General features: G+C 40.8%; 2 long non-coding RNA genes across 2 annotated transcripts in view; both read right to left on the bottom strand.

Moving 5' to 3' along the window:
• Window positions 1-6415, bottom strand: part of LOC139954843 (uncharacterized) — a 72239-nt gene extending 65824 nt beyond the window's left edge. Inside the window, exon 1 of the long non-coding RNA XR_011788210.1 lies at window positions 5782-6415. This is a non-coding gene — a long non-coding RNA (uncharacterized lncRNA). The remainder of the gene's footprint in view (window positions 1-5781) is intronic.
• A 2694-nt stretch (window positions 6416-9109) lies between these two features.
• LOC139954783 (uncharacterized) lies at window positions 9110-14984 on the bottom strand. Its single transcript, XR_011788180.1, has 2 exons — window positions 14756-14984; window positions 9110-10310 (listed from the first exon to the last, which is right to left on the bottom strand). It is a non-coding gene; the product is annotated as an uncharacterized lncRNA (long non-coding RNA).
• Window positions 14985-16941: the final 1957 nt, after the last annotated feature.

Raw genomic sequence — 16941 nt, 5'->3', positions numbered from 1 at the left:
GCGGCGGAAATCTACGGGATACGCATATGAAAGTCGATATTTGTGATCGCATTCGAATGTGAGACTGTTTTTTATTCCGTAGTTCGCTGCGACGTATTCGTAACTTTGAGCTAGCCTAACATAACGATAGTGTGTAACTGGTAAGAACTAGGGGTAGGATGTGTTAGCGCTAATACTTCTAAGCTAGCCTAACATAAAGTAACGATAGTGTGTAAGTAGTCAGAGCTAGGAGTAGGATGTGTTAGGACGGCATTCACCTGGGGTCTCCGAATATTTTTCCGGTTTTTTTTATTGGCTGCACTTACATCCCTGGTTCTTTTATTTTCCATCCCATGCTCGCATTTAGTTAGTCCGGAAGATTCCAATACAGTTTCTTTAATTGTTTAATTTTGTAGGTCAGATGCAGTTGCTTTATGGCGAAAAAGCAATGTCTTCCAATGTCCACTCATTAGTCCATCTTGCAAAAAGTGTCAAAATGTCGGGACGCGTTCATGTTTCCCTTTTGAAACAGGAAATGTCTTAAAGGGCAATGGGGTTATAATGCTACAAGTCATGTACAAGTTTTTCCTTGTAAGGGCTCTGCCATTGTTTGTAGCAAATTACATGGTATCCGACATGATGAAAGCCTTCTGTAAGGAAATGGTTTCTCCGAGAACGCTCCAGCCAACATAATTTATGGATTCAGTGGAATTATATGGCGCAGGCTCTGTTCAGCTATTAAGTGGTGCTGAGCAAAATGCAATGAACAGGACTTTGTTTTATATGGGGTAGATCCTCCAGTTTGTTCTGTTGCTGTGTTGCATCGTGTTATATGCGTTTGTGCTATTTTGAAGGGGAGAAAACTTATTTGGAGGAATAGATGTAATATAGTTTTTAGAAAAAAATTGCCACTTGGCAGGCAGTCCTGGAGGCGGTGAAGTGTGACATTCGCCGTTAATCTGGGGCTGCCTTTTTTGGACGCTGGTGTGAAGAGGAGGGGTGCTTCGTTTCGCTGCGTGCTGGTCGTCCTTTTGTGGTTTTTGATTGTTTGAGTGGGTGGGTTGTTGGGGGTCCCCGGTGGACGTATTTTACTTTTTGGCTCGCTTGACTTGAGTTTTCATTTGTTTGAATGGTATGGGTGAATAGTGCCGTTTGGTCGTGACGTTTTGGATCCCGCAGAGCGTGTCACTAAAGAAAACGAAAGAAAAGATGCTGAGCAAAATGCTTTACTTGTCAAATAACTTGAAGTAGTAAATGCAGCAGTGGTATAGAAGCGTTTGGGGAAAGATGCTATCATATATCATTCACAAATACACCAAAGGTGCAACTGCACAATGTTTTACTTGTCAAATGGACAGGTTGGAAAGAAGTGTTATGTATACAAAATTAATGCATTATTTTGTAGAAAATGATGCACTTTGTCCCAGATAATGGTTTTCAAGAGCCACAAAACAATACACATGTTTTCCACATAAAGTTGTGTGCGCATCTTTCTGAAAATGTCTCGTTAATTGCAGCAATAGAACTGTTTTAGCTGATGTTGGAGAGAGGAGTTTCATTTCTTTCCCAGCCAGCTATGTGGCTTTAAAGTATTCCACATATATATTTGACAAAGAGTTGTACACAGCACTAATTCATTTAATTATGTGGACTGAACAGTGTTTGTTACTTATGATAATCAATATACATGGTAACACACACAATAAAATGGGGCCTTGGCGGCCTTCATTTTCGATGTCTAATGTAACCCTGGGTAGAACAATCCATGAGCAGGCTTTTGTTGACATGTTCTACATGTTTTTGGCCAGAAAGAGTTACATATTTGACCTGTGGGCAATGCAGTGCGGTGACAGCTGTTCAGCTATAAAGTTGCAATCTACAGGGTTTCACTCAACCATGAAAGTTATGGGGGTATATGTGAAATTCATTTGGGGGTGCCTGATGCTGCAGCCTTAAATTGTAAAACCTTTGTGAATGCAACAATGCAATTTCTTTATATTTCCTGCAATATATAGTTTGGACATGGAAAATTACTTTTTCCATCTAACACTGTATTTAATATTACAATGTGCAAATATGTAATACATATCAACGATTATTTTTGGTATAATATAGAATAAATCTATATTTTAAGTTAATGCACTGTGTTTTGTTTATATTATTTTTATCTCATTTCATCAGCGTCAATCAACCTGAAATTATTGGTACAAACTTGGTCAAAGAATACTGTTAGTGGAAATCAGAGTGAATTTAAAATTGGACATTGATCCGCCTGCTTCCTTTGTTGGTAGGAAAACATGTACCAGAGAATTATATGCTTTGGGATGTATTACTTTCTCTTAAAGATATTGTGGACTTAGTGCACAGTCCAGGATTTACAAAAGAAATGATCACTAGTTTTGATGCCAAAATTCATAATCACAAACATCTATTCGTTAAGGCTAAGGTAAAGCTCTTAAACCAAAACATCATTTCATTGAATATTACACGGAAGAGATCCAAATGTTTGGACCTCTTCTTTTAAAGTCTGTACAATAAGGTTTCAGGCTAAGCACAACTGTTTTAAAAGAATTGTACACAATGTGAACAACTTGAAAAATATACTTGTATCCCTGTTAACTCGACACCAGTTGATGGCAGCATACTAACTGATATGACCCTATTATTTTGGTCAATCTGTTGTGGTAGAAAACATGACAGGTTTAAATGTGTCACTTTTTTTCAGAAAAAATTGTCACAGCAATACCAAGTGAAATTATGTCCTCATGAACGGTTTAGTCACAGATACCATCAAGTTTGAGGGAACAGACGATGTTTGTTGTGATTGGCAGTGATAGTGGTCATTCTGTACTAGCATATATGCAAACTGTTATTGTTTGTGGAGGTAATCTTAAAGATTACTAGCCTCTAAATTCCTACGCTTTCAGAGAAGCTGAAATGGTTGTGTTGCAAGGCTTTGTAGATTAACATGAAGAACAATACGAGATAACCTAAATTTGAATTATCTGTGATAAAGCATGAGCCTTACTAAACGTTGAAGGATGCAGTACTTGGATGACAATTGCATGCAAAATTTCTACCCATGCAAGTAGCCAAGAGTGGATGTATAGTAGATCAGCTGTCATACTGCATATCTATGCAGTGCACTTGGTATACTGCAGCTGAATGTACACATTGAGGGTAGTTTTGTCCAGAGTCTGTTGGAAAATTTGAAAGATAGGTTCAGCCTTGAAGGCAGTTTCACCAATGCGAATGATTTACCAGAGACATGTGCATCTGCCCAAGTGATATACACTGAAATACTTTAAAAACACGAAAAGCAAACTACCAAACGACTGATCCGCTCTCAGCCGCAGTCCCCTTGCATCGGGACTGTGACTGTGTGATCATCGTCGGGTGTGCATCACCATTCCCTCGAAAGGGAGCAGATACTACACATGATCTTAGCCAAAAGGCCGAGAAGCACTGAAATTGCTGAAGATCAGTGCCATCAGAGTTGTACATCTGTCGGTTCATTCGCTCACGTGACACTGAGTGTTAGTTAAAATTATGACATAAAGTAGGTAGAAGCCAAATTGAGACAAGGGTGTTGGCCAGAGGTTGAACTGGTTTTTGAAGATGGTAATAGAAAGTATTGTCAGCAGGAAAGAAGCACCTTGACATAAGCACTGAAGCACTGAAGTAGCAAAAGCAACCATGAGGACCTATCCTTTGGCTGAAAAGGGAAGTTCTTATGGCTATGATGAAATGCTTAACAGCATAAAATTTGAAGATGGGTAGTCTTGGAGCAAAAATTAGGAAGCTGGCCCCCCCCCCCCAAAAAAAAGAAGAAATAAATGACTTACCACACATTCCAATTGGAGAAGATTCAACAAGTATGGAGTTAAATTTAAAAGAGAAGAAGAGCCCAAGGGCACTGTGGTTCCTTGCTTGGGGTATATGACAATACACATACACATACACATAATATTATGGGCTGAAAAAGTCCAAGTAATTGTGGTCCTACATGTTCCCATAAAGTAACCAACACTATAGCCAACACTTTTGTGATTACAAAATGTGATCGGATTTTGATCAACAGGCACTTTTGAGATCTAAATATGGCGTCGAAAATGTAAGAAATATAAGAAACCTACAAGCATGTCAACAGATGTGATAACATTGGTGACCTCAGATGACATGACCTTTAAGTTTCAAAATGTTCCACCACCCCATTGACAACTTGTCCCAAAATATCAACCATGTCACACCTTTGCATTGAGATTTAATCGCATTAAATGTCACATAACTTCACACACAAAGGTCACCCGGAGGTCAACCAATTGACATTTTTGATCGGTGAGACCTAAATAGAGCATGACTGTAAAAATTCGCAAATTTTTTCTTTGCCCATTTTCTCCCCCCAAAATACTACTTTCTTAACATTAGCTGACCTTTGGTGACGTTGGATCACATGACCTTTAAGTTTGAAAATATTCCCCTATACCATTTGCAACTTGTCCAAAAAAATCAACCTTGTCGTCACACCTTGGCACTGGGAGTTATTGCATTAAATGTCTGAAAATTAACTTTGACCTCATATAACTTGGCACACGAAGGTCAAACGGGGGCCAACCCATTGACATTTATGATGAGAAGGTACCTTTAACATCTGGAATAGCATCGAAACTGTAAAAATCCACAAAACACGAAAAGGTCACCAGAGGTCAAATTGAGGTCAAGGGTCACCTACATGCGGGTTGACAATTGGATTACATTGAAGCAACTTCGAACCCTAACGGACATTTCGTTCTCAAGTTATCCGAAAAATACTAGTTTTTTAACATTAATTGACCTTTGGTGACCTCGGATCACATGACCGTTAAGTTTGAAAATACTCCCCTATACCATTGGCAACTTGTCTCAAAATATAAACTGTGTAACACTTTGGCACTGGGAGTTATTACACTAAATGTCTGAAAATTAACTTTGACCTCATATAACTTAACACACAAAGGTCACCCGGAGGTCAACCAATTGACATTTTTGATTGATGAGACCTAAATTAGAGCATCAAACTATAAAAATAGTTTGAAAATATTCCCCTACACCATTTGCAACTTGTCCAAAAATATCAACCACGTCACACCTTGGGACTGGGAGTTGTTGCATTAAATGTCTGAAAATTAACTTTGACCTTGTATAACTTCGCACACGAAGGTCACACGGGTGTCAACCAATTGACATTTATGATCAGAAGGTACCTTTGACATCTGAAAATAGCATCGAAACTAAAATTCCCCAAAACAAGTAAAGGTCACCAGAGGTCAAGGTCACCCAGATGCGGGTTGACAATTGGATTACATTGAAGCAATTTCCAACCCTAACTGACAATTCGTTCTCAAGATATCGCCAAAAAACTAGTTTTTCATCATTAATTGACCTTTGGTGACCTCGGATCACATGTCTGGGAGTTTTTTTCTTTGCCCATTTTCTCCCACAAAATTCTACTTTTTTAACATTTATTGACCTTTGGTGACCTCGGATCACATGACCGTTAAGTTTGAAAATATTACCCTATACCATTTGCAACTTGTCAAAAAATATCAACCGTGTCACACCTTGGAACTGGGAGTTATTGCATTAAATGTCTGAAAATGAACTTTGACCTTGTATAACTTCGCACACGAAGGTCACACGGGTGTCAACCAATTGACATTTTTGATCGGAAGATACCTTTGATATCCAAATCTAGCATCAAAACCAGACATTGTCTTTTTTGTTCGTTTCCTCTCAAAATAAGCACATTTTTTCTAATGTGACCTTGGTTTCAGATGTAGTTTAATCTCCTGATTCCAAAAAACAAAACGACAAGTCTGTACAACCATCCTAACTCCGACCGAAAAACTTTGACATTTATGATCAGAAGGTTCCTTTGACATCTGAAAACAGCATCAAAACTGTAAAAATCAACAAAACACGTAAAGGTCACCAGAGGTCTAATTGAGGTCAAGGGTCACCCAGATGCGGGTTGACAATTGGATAACATTGAAGCAACTCCCAACCCTAACGGACATTTCGTTCTCAAGTTATCGCAAAAATATTTTTATCATTAATTGACCTTTCGTGACCTCGGATCACACGACCATTAAATTTGAAAATGTTCCCCTAACCAGTTCACAACTTGTCCCAAAATATCAACCTTGTCGCACATTGGCACTGGGAGTTATTGCAGTTTTCATATGTTCGGTTTTTGGACTATAACTGACCTTTGGTGACCTTTGTGGGCACCAAAAACAATAGGGCACACCTTCTCCATATGGCGGATCTATAGTCCACGTTTGGCCTCAATCCAACATTCCCTTATTGAGATAGAGCGTACCCAAGCAAGTGTCACAGACGCACACACACACACGCCAACATGACTGCATAGGTTCCTTTTGCTTAAGCAAGGAACCAAAAAGGGACATGAATAACATTTTCAAAAATGATCATGAGGACCTATGCATACCGTTGACCCGGACCTGGTCTTAAAGACGCCAGCCGTCAACCAAATGGTAGAAAGATGGCTCGCCTTGTATCTTCCCGGTGAAGATCCTTGGACATTTCGTTTTATATTTTTCATGATATATTACCTGCAGTGTATGAGTAGTAAAAGTGGGTGATTAGTATTCCAGATGTTTTATATCTTATGTATAAAATTTGGGTGAAATACAGAACAAAGAGGAGCCAAGTATGTGGTCTTATATGGTGCAGCAGGGTGATCTGATCAGTAATCAGCCGGTAGATATATTTCTTAACCCATGGATGTCAGTTATCATTACTAATTTTTAATTGTTTTTTTTTTTGGGCTCACTAATATCTGGACTAGATACCTGTAAAATTACTTTATATCTGTATACTATATGTGGTCTTACCCAGGCTTGCGATTGGCAGTTGACTACCATCGACAAATGAACTTACAAGTTGCATTTATACTCTCACCTTGGAAGTGGCTTTCTATAATATTACTCTCTGACAAAAGGGGAGCCGTCTTCTTTGCATGTGGCAAACTTAAATTGGGGCTAAATATTGTTTTCTACATTTATCATTTTATTCTTTCAGTTGAAGGCTGAGTTTTCGAGGTTAAGCAACCTTGCTCTGGAAAGTACTTTTTCTTCACTAGACCAACACCTTGACAGAATGGTGGAAATATTGCCAAGCAGATAAACGTTTCAGAACTTGTTTCAACTTATTAGACATTCTGTATGGTACATTTTGCATTGTGTGTACAATACTACATGCAAAACTAGCATAAATGTATGCTGCAAATTGCCCCAAATATGCCCGAAATTCAAATATGCTCACAACCTTTGGTCAAAATTCTAAACTGTTTTTATTACCACCTCAATGGGACATTCAGCCATCTTCTGTGTTCAATTTCTGAGAACAAGTTGGAGAGTTTCCTTCGGGAAAGTACTTTTTGAAACCTAGCAATTTATAGCATGCCTACAATTTGGGGCCTATACATACTGTCTTGTAACGTAACTATAATGAGTGTCAGTTGCATCAATCTATCTGGATTTACACCGAACTCAGTTTTATAATGTAGTACGTTTGTATTCCTACTAGTGCTGTGCGTTCGCGTTGAATTCATTCATCGATGAAATAAACGAACAATAATCGATTTCACGCGTACCAGTTCAGCGATATCAGGCCATGCCAACACAATGCTGCAAAAGGTGTGGTGCTCATTCCTCACTTTCTGGATATTGATAATACGCACCTGTTCCTCTCAATCCTTCGGATAATATTACGGATTTATCAGTGTATTTTAATCTTTTGGCTCCATTCCAGAGTGCGGCCCACACCTAACACACTCCAAAACTTCATCCGGGGTACGCCATCCTGATGGTAGACAACAGGCCTGCGCATTACCTGCGAAGTTTTCCCAATATGGGTCATTTCAGGCCCCTAGCAGTGTTCCCCCTTTTCTTACGAGCGAAAAGAGTTCTTAGCTCCTCGTCAACCTTGATCGAGTGGACCTCCCTGTCAGGAACATGAGGTCCACTAGCGACCATCGCGTCCGGTATAGCGGCTGCGGGTAGGGTGGAAGGGCCACTCGAGTCAATCAGATCAGTGGACTGCTTCGTCTCTTCAAACCAATCGGAGGACTCCTTAGCAACAACTAATAAGGATGTAGTGCAGTCTTCCATTGGCGAGTCAGAATCTGGCCCACTTAATGTCTCTTGGGCCGGTTGACTCGGGGCCCAACTAGTATCACCGATAGCGGACGTAGCTAACAGTGAACCAGTACAAGCGGCATCCTGCGCCGCATGCCACTCCGCCAGTACCATCTCCGCCGTTTTGTCCTGCTCTGCCTCCGTGGGCAGGCTGGCAGTCTCGGCAAGTTCGATAAGGGGAGAGGTCGGACACGAAAGGGGGAACAAAGCCTCCACCAGGGGCGCTAGTGTCGGACACTGGGGCGATGACAGGAGCATCAGGTGGTACGGTGTCAGAGGCCGGGACAGGGACCGCTTCAACCACGCCCGTAGCCACTCTCGCGGCGTATGAGCGGTCTGGGCATAAACGGGCCAGATGACCCGTTTACACTCGGCCAGGATATGCCCAACCTGTAAACAGCGGCTACACCGCTTGTTCGGGCACAACCTGATCTCATGCCCTTCCAGTCCACACCTCCAACAAGTGCGAGGCTGGCCCGGGTATGCAATGTGGGCCCTGTGCCCATTAGCCCACAAGGTAGAGGGTATATCGGACTTGAGTTCGATTGTAACTCGTCTAGTCCCTGTCTTGACACCTTTACATTGAAGGAATTCCGGCTCCTCGTAGCCGGTCACTTTCCCAAAACGCCCCAGTGTCCGCACAACAACCTGATCAGACATGTCGAGAGGGAGATGGAGGACTGTCATCCACACCTTCAGTCCCTCGACTCCCTCCAACACATGGCCACCTCGGACATCAAAAACATTCACACCCGGAGAGGTTTACGCTGAAGCGCGTCAACCTCTCCAGGGACCTTTAAACCAACAGAACGCAAAACTGAAAAAAACTTGTCCGGGGACGACCTTAGCCTCCCCCGAAAAACTCAACAATACGATTTTGCTGTCACGGCGACCGTTCTCAGACTTAATGTGGAGAACAGATCACGTGACATAAAAAGGACAACCCGAGGATGAAAGTAAGTTTAAAGCATTTAATAAGCTATTTACATGGTAGAACAAAGTGTAAATATGTATAAAAAATATATATAAATAAATATAATAGTATGAGTTAAATATGTACTGTGTTTAAAATGGGCAGAGTGATGAAGCCAGGGAACCATCAGAGGTGTGGCGACAACCTCTGAAAAGAACGAACGGAGAGGACGCTCAATCGGGCGTGTGTGGCTTATAGACCCTGAGTGTGAAGGAATGTTCCAGTAAGCTATGAATATTCACGAAGTCTGCGAAACACTTTGCTGGCGAGTTCCAGTTATGTAGAATGCGTGCGCGCATCTGGAATCGTAACAATTGGAAGACGAATGGTAATTTATACTACGTAATAGAGTAGGTGAATAAGTGGGTTACATAACACTCTCCCCTCCTGAGGAAAAGGTTTGGTCCATAGAACAAAGCTTTAATACATATGAAGATCCTTTCTTAAGGAATTACACATTGATGAAGATAAATATTCGAATGCAGTTTATGCTCTTGATAATACATCTGGAATAACATTTTCTTTTCCTTTAATGTGCCTAATACATAAATTACACTGTTGCAAAAATAACCTCCATCGAATCAATCTTTGATTCTTGTTTCTCATCTTTTGCAAATAAGTTAAAGGATTGTGATCTGTCGGCACAATAATTGGGAATGAAGTAATGCCTAAGTATACATCCAAATGTTGAAGTCCTAATAACAAAGATAACGTTTCCTTCTCAATGGTGGAATAATTCTTTTGATGTGAATTGAACCTTTTTATAAAAATAACACACTGGGTGATCGACACCGTGATCATCAACTTGTAAGAGAACAGCGCCTATACCAAAATCACTTGCGCCTGTTGCTAACGTAAACTGCTTAGAAAAAATTGGAGAACAGGGGAACTCCTTGATTTTATCGATAGCATTTTGACAACTCTCTGTCCAAACAAACTTTGTGCTCTTACTCAATAAATTCGTAAGCGGAGCAGCAACATCGGAAAAATTCCCACAAAATCTCTTAGTACCCAGCCATACCTAAAAATCGCAGTGATTGCTTTTTCGTAGCTGGGACTCGATATTTGTCAATAACCTCAACCTTGGCCTTGACGGGTTTAACCTCGCCTTGACCAACCACGTTGTTATGTATTAAAGTCACTTTCGGCGTTCCTGCCTCTCGAAATACACCATGGCCGCTGGCCCAACGTAATATTATTATAAATATTGGACCCACATACCCAACATTTGGCGACGAGGACGGCGAACTCAAAGGAAGAAAGTAATGGAGAACATAATAATGACAGCTGAGGGGGATTCCGCGGCGGATTCACGCCAACTTTCGTCTGCAAACATACAGATGACACAAGCTTTCTTACCACCGTTCAATACGACGTATGACGGCGAGGAAGACTGGGACAGCTACGTTGAACGGTTTGAACTGTTCTTAACGGCCAATGGACTAGACATGGCAAACTGCGACAACAACGCACGTGTAATTGCTATGTTTTTACACGCACTGGGAGCAAGGTTTTATGCAATTGTCAGAAACCTAGTCGCGCCATCAAAACCAACGGATAAATCGTACATGGAGTTAAAGAATACACTTCGTAAGCACTTGAAATCAACACCTATGGTAGTTGCAGAGCGACGTAAATTCCTACGGTGAGATCAACAACCGGGTGAGTCCACAGCTGATTATGTTGTGCAATTGAAACAACTAAGCCTAAACTGCAGCTATGGGGACAAGCTAGATGAAAACCTACGGGACAGATTTATAAGTGGGTTACGGGAAGAACCTACAGCATTGAAGCTCATGGAAAAAGTGAGTGAAAAGGCCACATTTACGTTCAACCAAACCGTGGAATTTGCGTTATCACGTGAAAGCATATTAGGGGGTGCAAGGGCTATGAGGAGTGAAACGACTTCGACAAGTCCAATGACTAACGTAAATACTGTACAACGTAAACAAGGACCTAACAAGGCGAGTACGATGCGATGCTTTCGGTGTGGGAGAAACCATAATTCGGATGAATGCTGGTTCAAGAACACGAAATGCAGCAAGATCGGACATATTGAGCGAGTGTGTCGGTCATATAACTATACTATGTTTAAGCTTAGTGAAGGTAAGGGAATGAATAATGATAACAGTGCCATATATGTGCCAATTGAGATTGAAGGAAACATTGTGAACATGGAGATTGATACGGGATCCGGGGTTTCAATGATTCCTATATCGTATTACGAGAAATCTTTGAGACATATCCCATTGCTACCAGGGGATAAGCAGTTCACAAGTTTTACAGGACAATCTGTTAACCCATCGGGTAAAGTTTATGTCAATGTTAAGTATGGTAATTATGACGGTAAACTCAGGTTGTATGTTGTAGATTGTACAGAGTTCTATCTGCTGGGGAGAGAGTGGCTTAGCATGATACCATTAGATTGGAAGTCATTATTCAGGCCTATCAAACCAGACAGGGTACTTAAAGTTAGTGACTTGGAACAAGTCATTGACAAACACAGAGAGCTTTTTGATGATAGCTTAGGTAAACTATCAGAGGCAAAAGCTAAGATAGTGTTAAGAGAAGAGGCTCAACCAGTGATAAGGAAACCGCACAGGGTTCCTTATGCATTAAAGGCCCAGGTTGAAGCAGAATTAGTCAGATGACAGAAGAACGGGGTGCTCACTCCAGTGTCTCACAGTGAATGGGGTACAAGTATTGTAGCCGTGCCAAAGAAAGATGGCTCAGTAAGGTTATGTGGAAATTATAAAAACACAATCAATCCCTTGCTAAAACCAGTAGCACCACCTGCTATTAATGTGGATGATATCCTAGCAAACCTGTGTGGGGGTGTAGTATTTTCAAAACTTGATTTAGCTCATGCCTATAATCAGATGGAGTTAGATGAAAGTTCTAAACAATTTCTAACTTTGTTTCAACAGAACAGATTGGTAGTTGGTATCACAACTGCACCAGCTATTTGGCAGTCTGCAATTGAACAAGTTTTGCAAGGCCTGCCGGGTGTACAAGTTTACCTTAGATGATATACTTGTAACAGGTAGAACAAAGGAAGAGCATTTGAGCAATTTAGATCAGGTGTTGACACGGCTCAAAGATAGTTCTTAAGTTAAAAGAAGAGAAATGTGATTTCCTCAGAGAATGTGTTCATTTTTTAGGTCATGTGATTGATGCACATGGGGTGCACAAGTATCAGCCAAGGTTGATCAGATCAATGCGATGCAAGAACCAACTGATATTGGTCAATTGCGTAGTTACTTAGGTATGCTTAACTACTACCGGAAGTACTTACCTAACCTAGCAACGGTACTCACACCGTTGACAGTTCTCTTAGAGAAAGGGCGTAAATTTGAATGGACTACAGAAGCAGCAGAAGCATTTCTAAGCTGATGCTGAGCAATTCAGGGTTTTTGGTTCATTTTGATCCTTCTTTGCCAATCACAGTAGCCACGGATGCAAGTCCGACAGGAGTAGGCGCTGTCCTATCTCACGTGTATCCAAATGGTGATGAAAGACCAATTAAATTTGCGTCACGATCAGTAACTAAAGCAGAGCAAAATTATCCACAAATGGAAAGGGAAGCATTAGGGATAATCTTTGCACTTACAAAATTTGACATGTTTGTATATGGGCGTAAATTTACCTTAATTACAGACAACAAGCCGCTTACAGCACTGTTTGGTCCTAAAAAAGATTTGCCAACACTAGCTGCAGAGCGTATGCTAAGATGGGCTATATTTGTAGCTGGATTTGATTACGACATCAAATACCGCAACACGAAAGATAATGGAAATGCAGATTGTCTTTCCAGGTTGCCAGAGCGCGGAGAAACCTTACAGGAGAATGTTGATATGGTATCTGTGTGTCACGCAGATGTCCTTCCTTTTTCACGAGAGGATGGATGGCCTAGATGGATGGCCTACCAAACTATTTGAAGAGGAAGGTAGCTTGAAACCTTTCTATGATAGAAGGCAAGAACTAACCCTAGAACAAGGAATGTTAATGTGGGGTATGCGTATTATTGTTCCTTCCAAGTGTAGAGGCGCCATACTTAGTGAGCTACATGAAGGTCATATAGGGATAGTTAAGATGAAATCAGTGGCCCGAAGTTATATTTCGTGGCCAGGAATTGATGCGCAAATTGAGAAAAGTGCTGCGTCATGCGAAACCTGCCAGGTTGTTCAAAATAACCCTAAGTTAGCTCCATTACATCCATGGATACCTGCATCTAACCCATGGGAGCGAATCCATATTGACTTCGCAGGTCCCTTCGAAGGCTTAACTTACATGGTCATTGTTGATGCCTATTCGAAACGGCCAGAGGCATTTATCATGAGTAGTATTACGTCAGAGCGTACAATATCAGTATTGCGTTCAGTCTTTGGTAGATATGGTGCCTCAAATCTTAGTGACTGATAACGGTAGTCAATTCCAGGAATTTGTGAAAGCACATGGCATAAAGCACAAATTAAGCGCGCCATACCACCCAAGTACGAACGGACAGGCAGAACGGTTTGTGCAGTCTCTGAAACAAGCCATCCGTTCATCCAAACTAGACAGTGGTTCACCCCAGGCAAAACTGGATAGATTTTTGATGGCATATAGAAATGCATCTCATTTAGTTACGGGAGAGACCCCTGCTATGTTATTTTTAAAGAGATCACTTCGTATTAGATTGGGTAATCTGAGACCTAATCTTTATATCACGTATACGGATCAGTTATATGATCAAGCTGGTTATCGTGCCAAAAGAGCTCAAACAAGAGAGTTATGTGGACATGACTTGGTTCTACTTAGAAACTATATGGGGAAGACAAAATGGGTGCCAGGTACTATCTTAAGTAGGGAAGGCCCACTGAACTATCAGGTCAAAGTAGACAATGGTATTTGGAGGAGACATGTAGAGCAGATTATCCCAAGGCCAGAATCCACAAGTCTGGAAGAACATCCTAACAGGTCATTTGATAGTGATTCAGACAGGTCGTTTGAGTTGACTGAAGGTCAAGGGGTAACTAGAATATTGAATCCAAATCAATCAAGTGTATTGGGAGATACTCAAAATTCGGAGTCTAAAATTGAAACTCCAACACTGCCTAAACCAGATAAGGGATTAGATGAAGATCCATTATTGGATTGTGATTCTAGTCGGAATAAAGTTATGGTGAAATCTAATAAGTCAAATTCACAAGACAGAGTTAGTTCAGAAGTACAAGTTCAGATTAGCCCAAGGGTAGAACTGAGAAGGTCAGCCAGACTCAGGAAGCCTAGGAAAATATTGACTCTGAAAGTGGGTACTTGAGTTTTGGTCCAGTATATGTTTAGATCATTTGTCACTTTGGAAGCGTTGGTGATATATCTAGACTAGAAGACATTTAATCATATTGATTAGTAACTGTACAAATGTTAGATGTTATATAAGAGAAAAAATAAACACGTTTAAAACTTTAGGATAAACATCCATCTTGATAGGAATGTAATTAAGATCAAAAGTTGACATAATCACATGCATGACAGTCATAAAGGTTATAATGACAAAGATATTGTTTTCATTTAGTACGGGAGAGTTGTTATGTATAAAAGTCACTTTCGGCGTTCCTGCCTCTCGAAATACATCATGGCCGCTGGCCCAACGTAGTCTGTTTCTCTCGACTCATTATTATAAATATTGGACCCACATACCCAACACACGTGACCTAGAAAAATAACATTGGCATGTGCAATCTCACTTTTGAGAAGATTTACAGTAAGATTTACCTCAGTTAACTTCTCAAAAAGTGCTTTTTACGTGATCCGCCATGCGGGATACAAAACGTCACGGCCAAACGGCACTACCGAACCATCCCATTCTGAAAAACCAAACTCAGGTCAAGCGAGCCAAAAAACAATATACGCCCGCCGACCTGCAGCGAAAAAAAAACACCCCCCCCCCACAGAAACATTAACACTAGAGCACCAATGGTGCAGAAGCTCATACCTTTTCGAGCTGAAAAATGTAGGGCCCACAAAACCAATTTTGGGCCCGTGAGGGATCCCCCCCCCCCTCCGTTAGCAGAATCCTGGCCACACCACTGGCTATAATTCCCATTTTCCCCTTTAAATCCTATTTTCCCCACTCTCTCAATCTCAAACAATACCACTGACCTACCCTATTAAAACTTTCTCCCCTCTACCTTAGCAGACATAACAAGCACTCCCTACAAGACATAACTTCACAAGCTGCCCACATACCTCAGGCTCAAAGACTTCTAAGAATCGGCAAGTGCTGATTGGCTATAGGGCTCTCATGCTTACAGTTCAACAGTTAATAACAAATCCCAGTCCTGCTTTTATTCCACTAACAGCCTCTGCAGAGCTTAACCACAAATGTAAACAAACACTGCAGAGACTGGGAGACAAATTAAAGGAGCTTTGTTTAAAAAAATCTTAAACAATGGGGATTAATTGTAATTAATCAACTTTTGACCAAAAATTTTTAGGCATCACCTTATTCATACACAATCCAACAATCATCAGTTCAACTTTCAATATGATCCATCAAAATCTTGAGGAGATTGAGATATTTGAAAATATTACAAAAAATGACCCCCGATGACCCCCTAAATGACATTTGACCTCAATTTTCCGAACACTCCTCCTAACTCTCATCCCGAGGAACATTGTGACCAAGTTTCATTATAATTGGCCATACACTGTACGAACAGGAGCAATTTGAAAATATAGGGCCGTGGCCCGGGCCACAAAAGACCCCTAGTTGATCTTTGATCTCAAATTCATGAACACCCTGAAGGTAAAACTACCATAGTACTATCGTGACAAACCCTTAACATTGTACCATGGAATCTGTTTTCCACAAAATGGCCCATTACGGCCCACAGGTGACCTTTGACCCCAAATTTTGGACCATCTCTGATAGCCCTATACCCAATGGTCCTTGTGTCCAAGTTTCATGAAATTCCATGAAACACTGTGCGAGTGGAAGCGGTTTTACCAATTGTTCACGGATAGAGTGATAGACGCCGCACTGTAACAATAGCTCACACCAGCACGCTGGTATGAGTTAAAAAGTGATCTAATACGAGTTACATACTCATACCATGAGTTGCTATACACAATAATGTCATCAATATAAAGTTCACAATTACGAACGGCATTACATTATATTGAAATAACCCATCGGGTGTAACGAATGCAGACACTCCCCTTAGCTCGATCAGTGAGTGGTATTTCCCAGTACCCTTTCAGCAAGTCAAACTTCGGTACGAACCGTGCATTACCAATTCTATCAATACAATCATCCACCCTAGGGATGGGGTATGAATCGGTCCGTGTAACCGGTGTTTACTTTCCGATAATCGGTACAAAATGTAAAACTTCCGTCTGGTTTGGGAACCAAAATACATGGGGAAGACCACTCACTGTCGCTAGGTTCAATAACATCATATACTGAATTTCATCACGCAGATGCTTAGATTTTACAGGGTTCATTCTATATGGGTGTTGCTTAATTGACTTCGAACCACCCACATCAACATCGTGATACACTAGATTAGTCCTGGTCGGATTATCTGAAAATAGATGCTCACTTTGAACAATTGACAAATGGCCTAACTTCTTATCAAGGTTTGACATTACATCAGAATTTTGCAATTCAATACACATTTCTGGAACATTTTGACCTTCGACCTCATCTTCAGAAGTAACAATTGATGACGTAATCTTGAAACTATTATCCTTATAGTTTCTCTCGTAATATTTCTTAAGCATATTAATGTGACACAATCTCTT

This window comes from Apostichopus japonicus, chromosome 17 (genome assembly GCF_037975245.1).
Source record: "Apostichopus japonicus isolate 1M-3 chromosome 17, ASM3797524v1, whole genome shotgun sequence".
Classification (NCBI taxonomy): Eukaryota; Metazoa; Echinodermata; class Holothuroidea; order Aspidochirotida; family Stichopodidae; genus Apostichopus; species Apostichopus japonicus.
The sequence above is the reverse complement of the archived record's forward strand: the minus strand, read 5'-3'. Positions and strand labels throughout refer to the sequence as shown.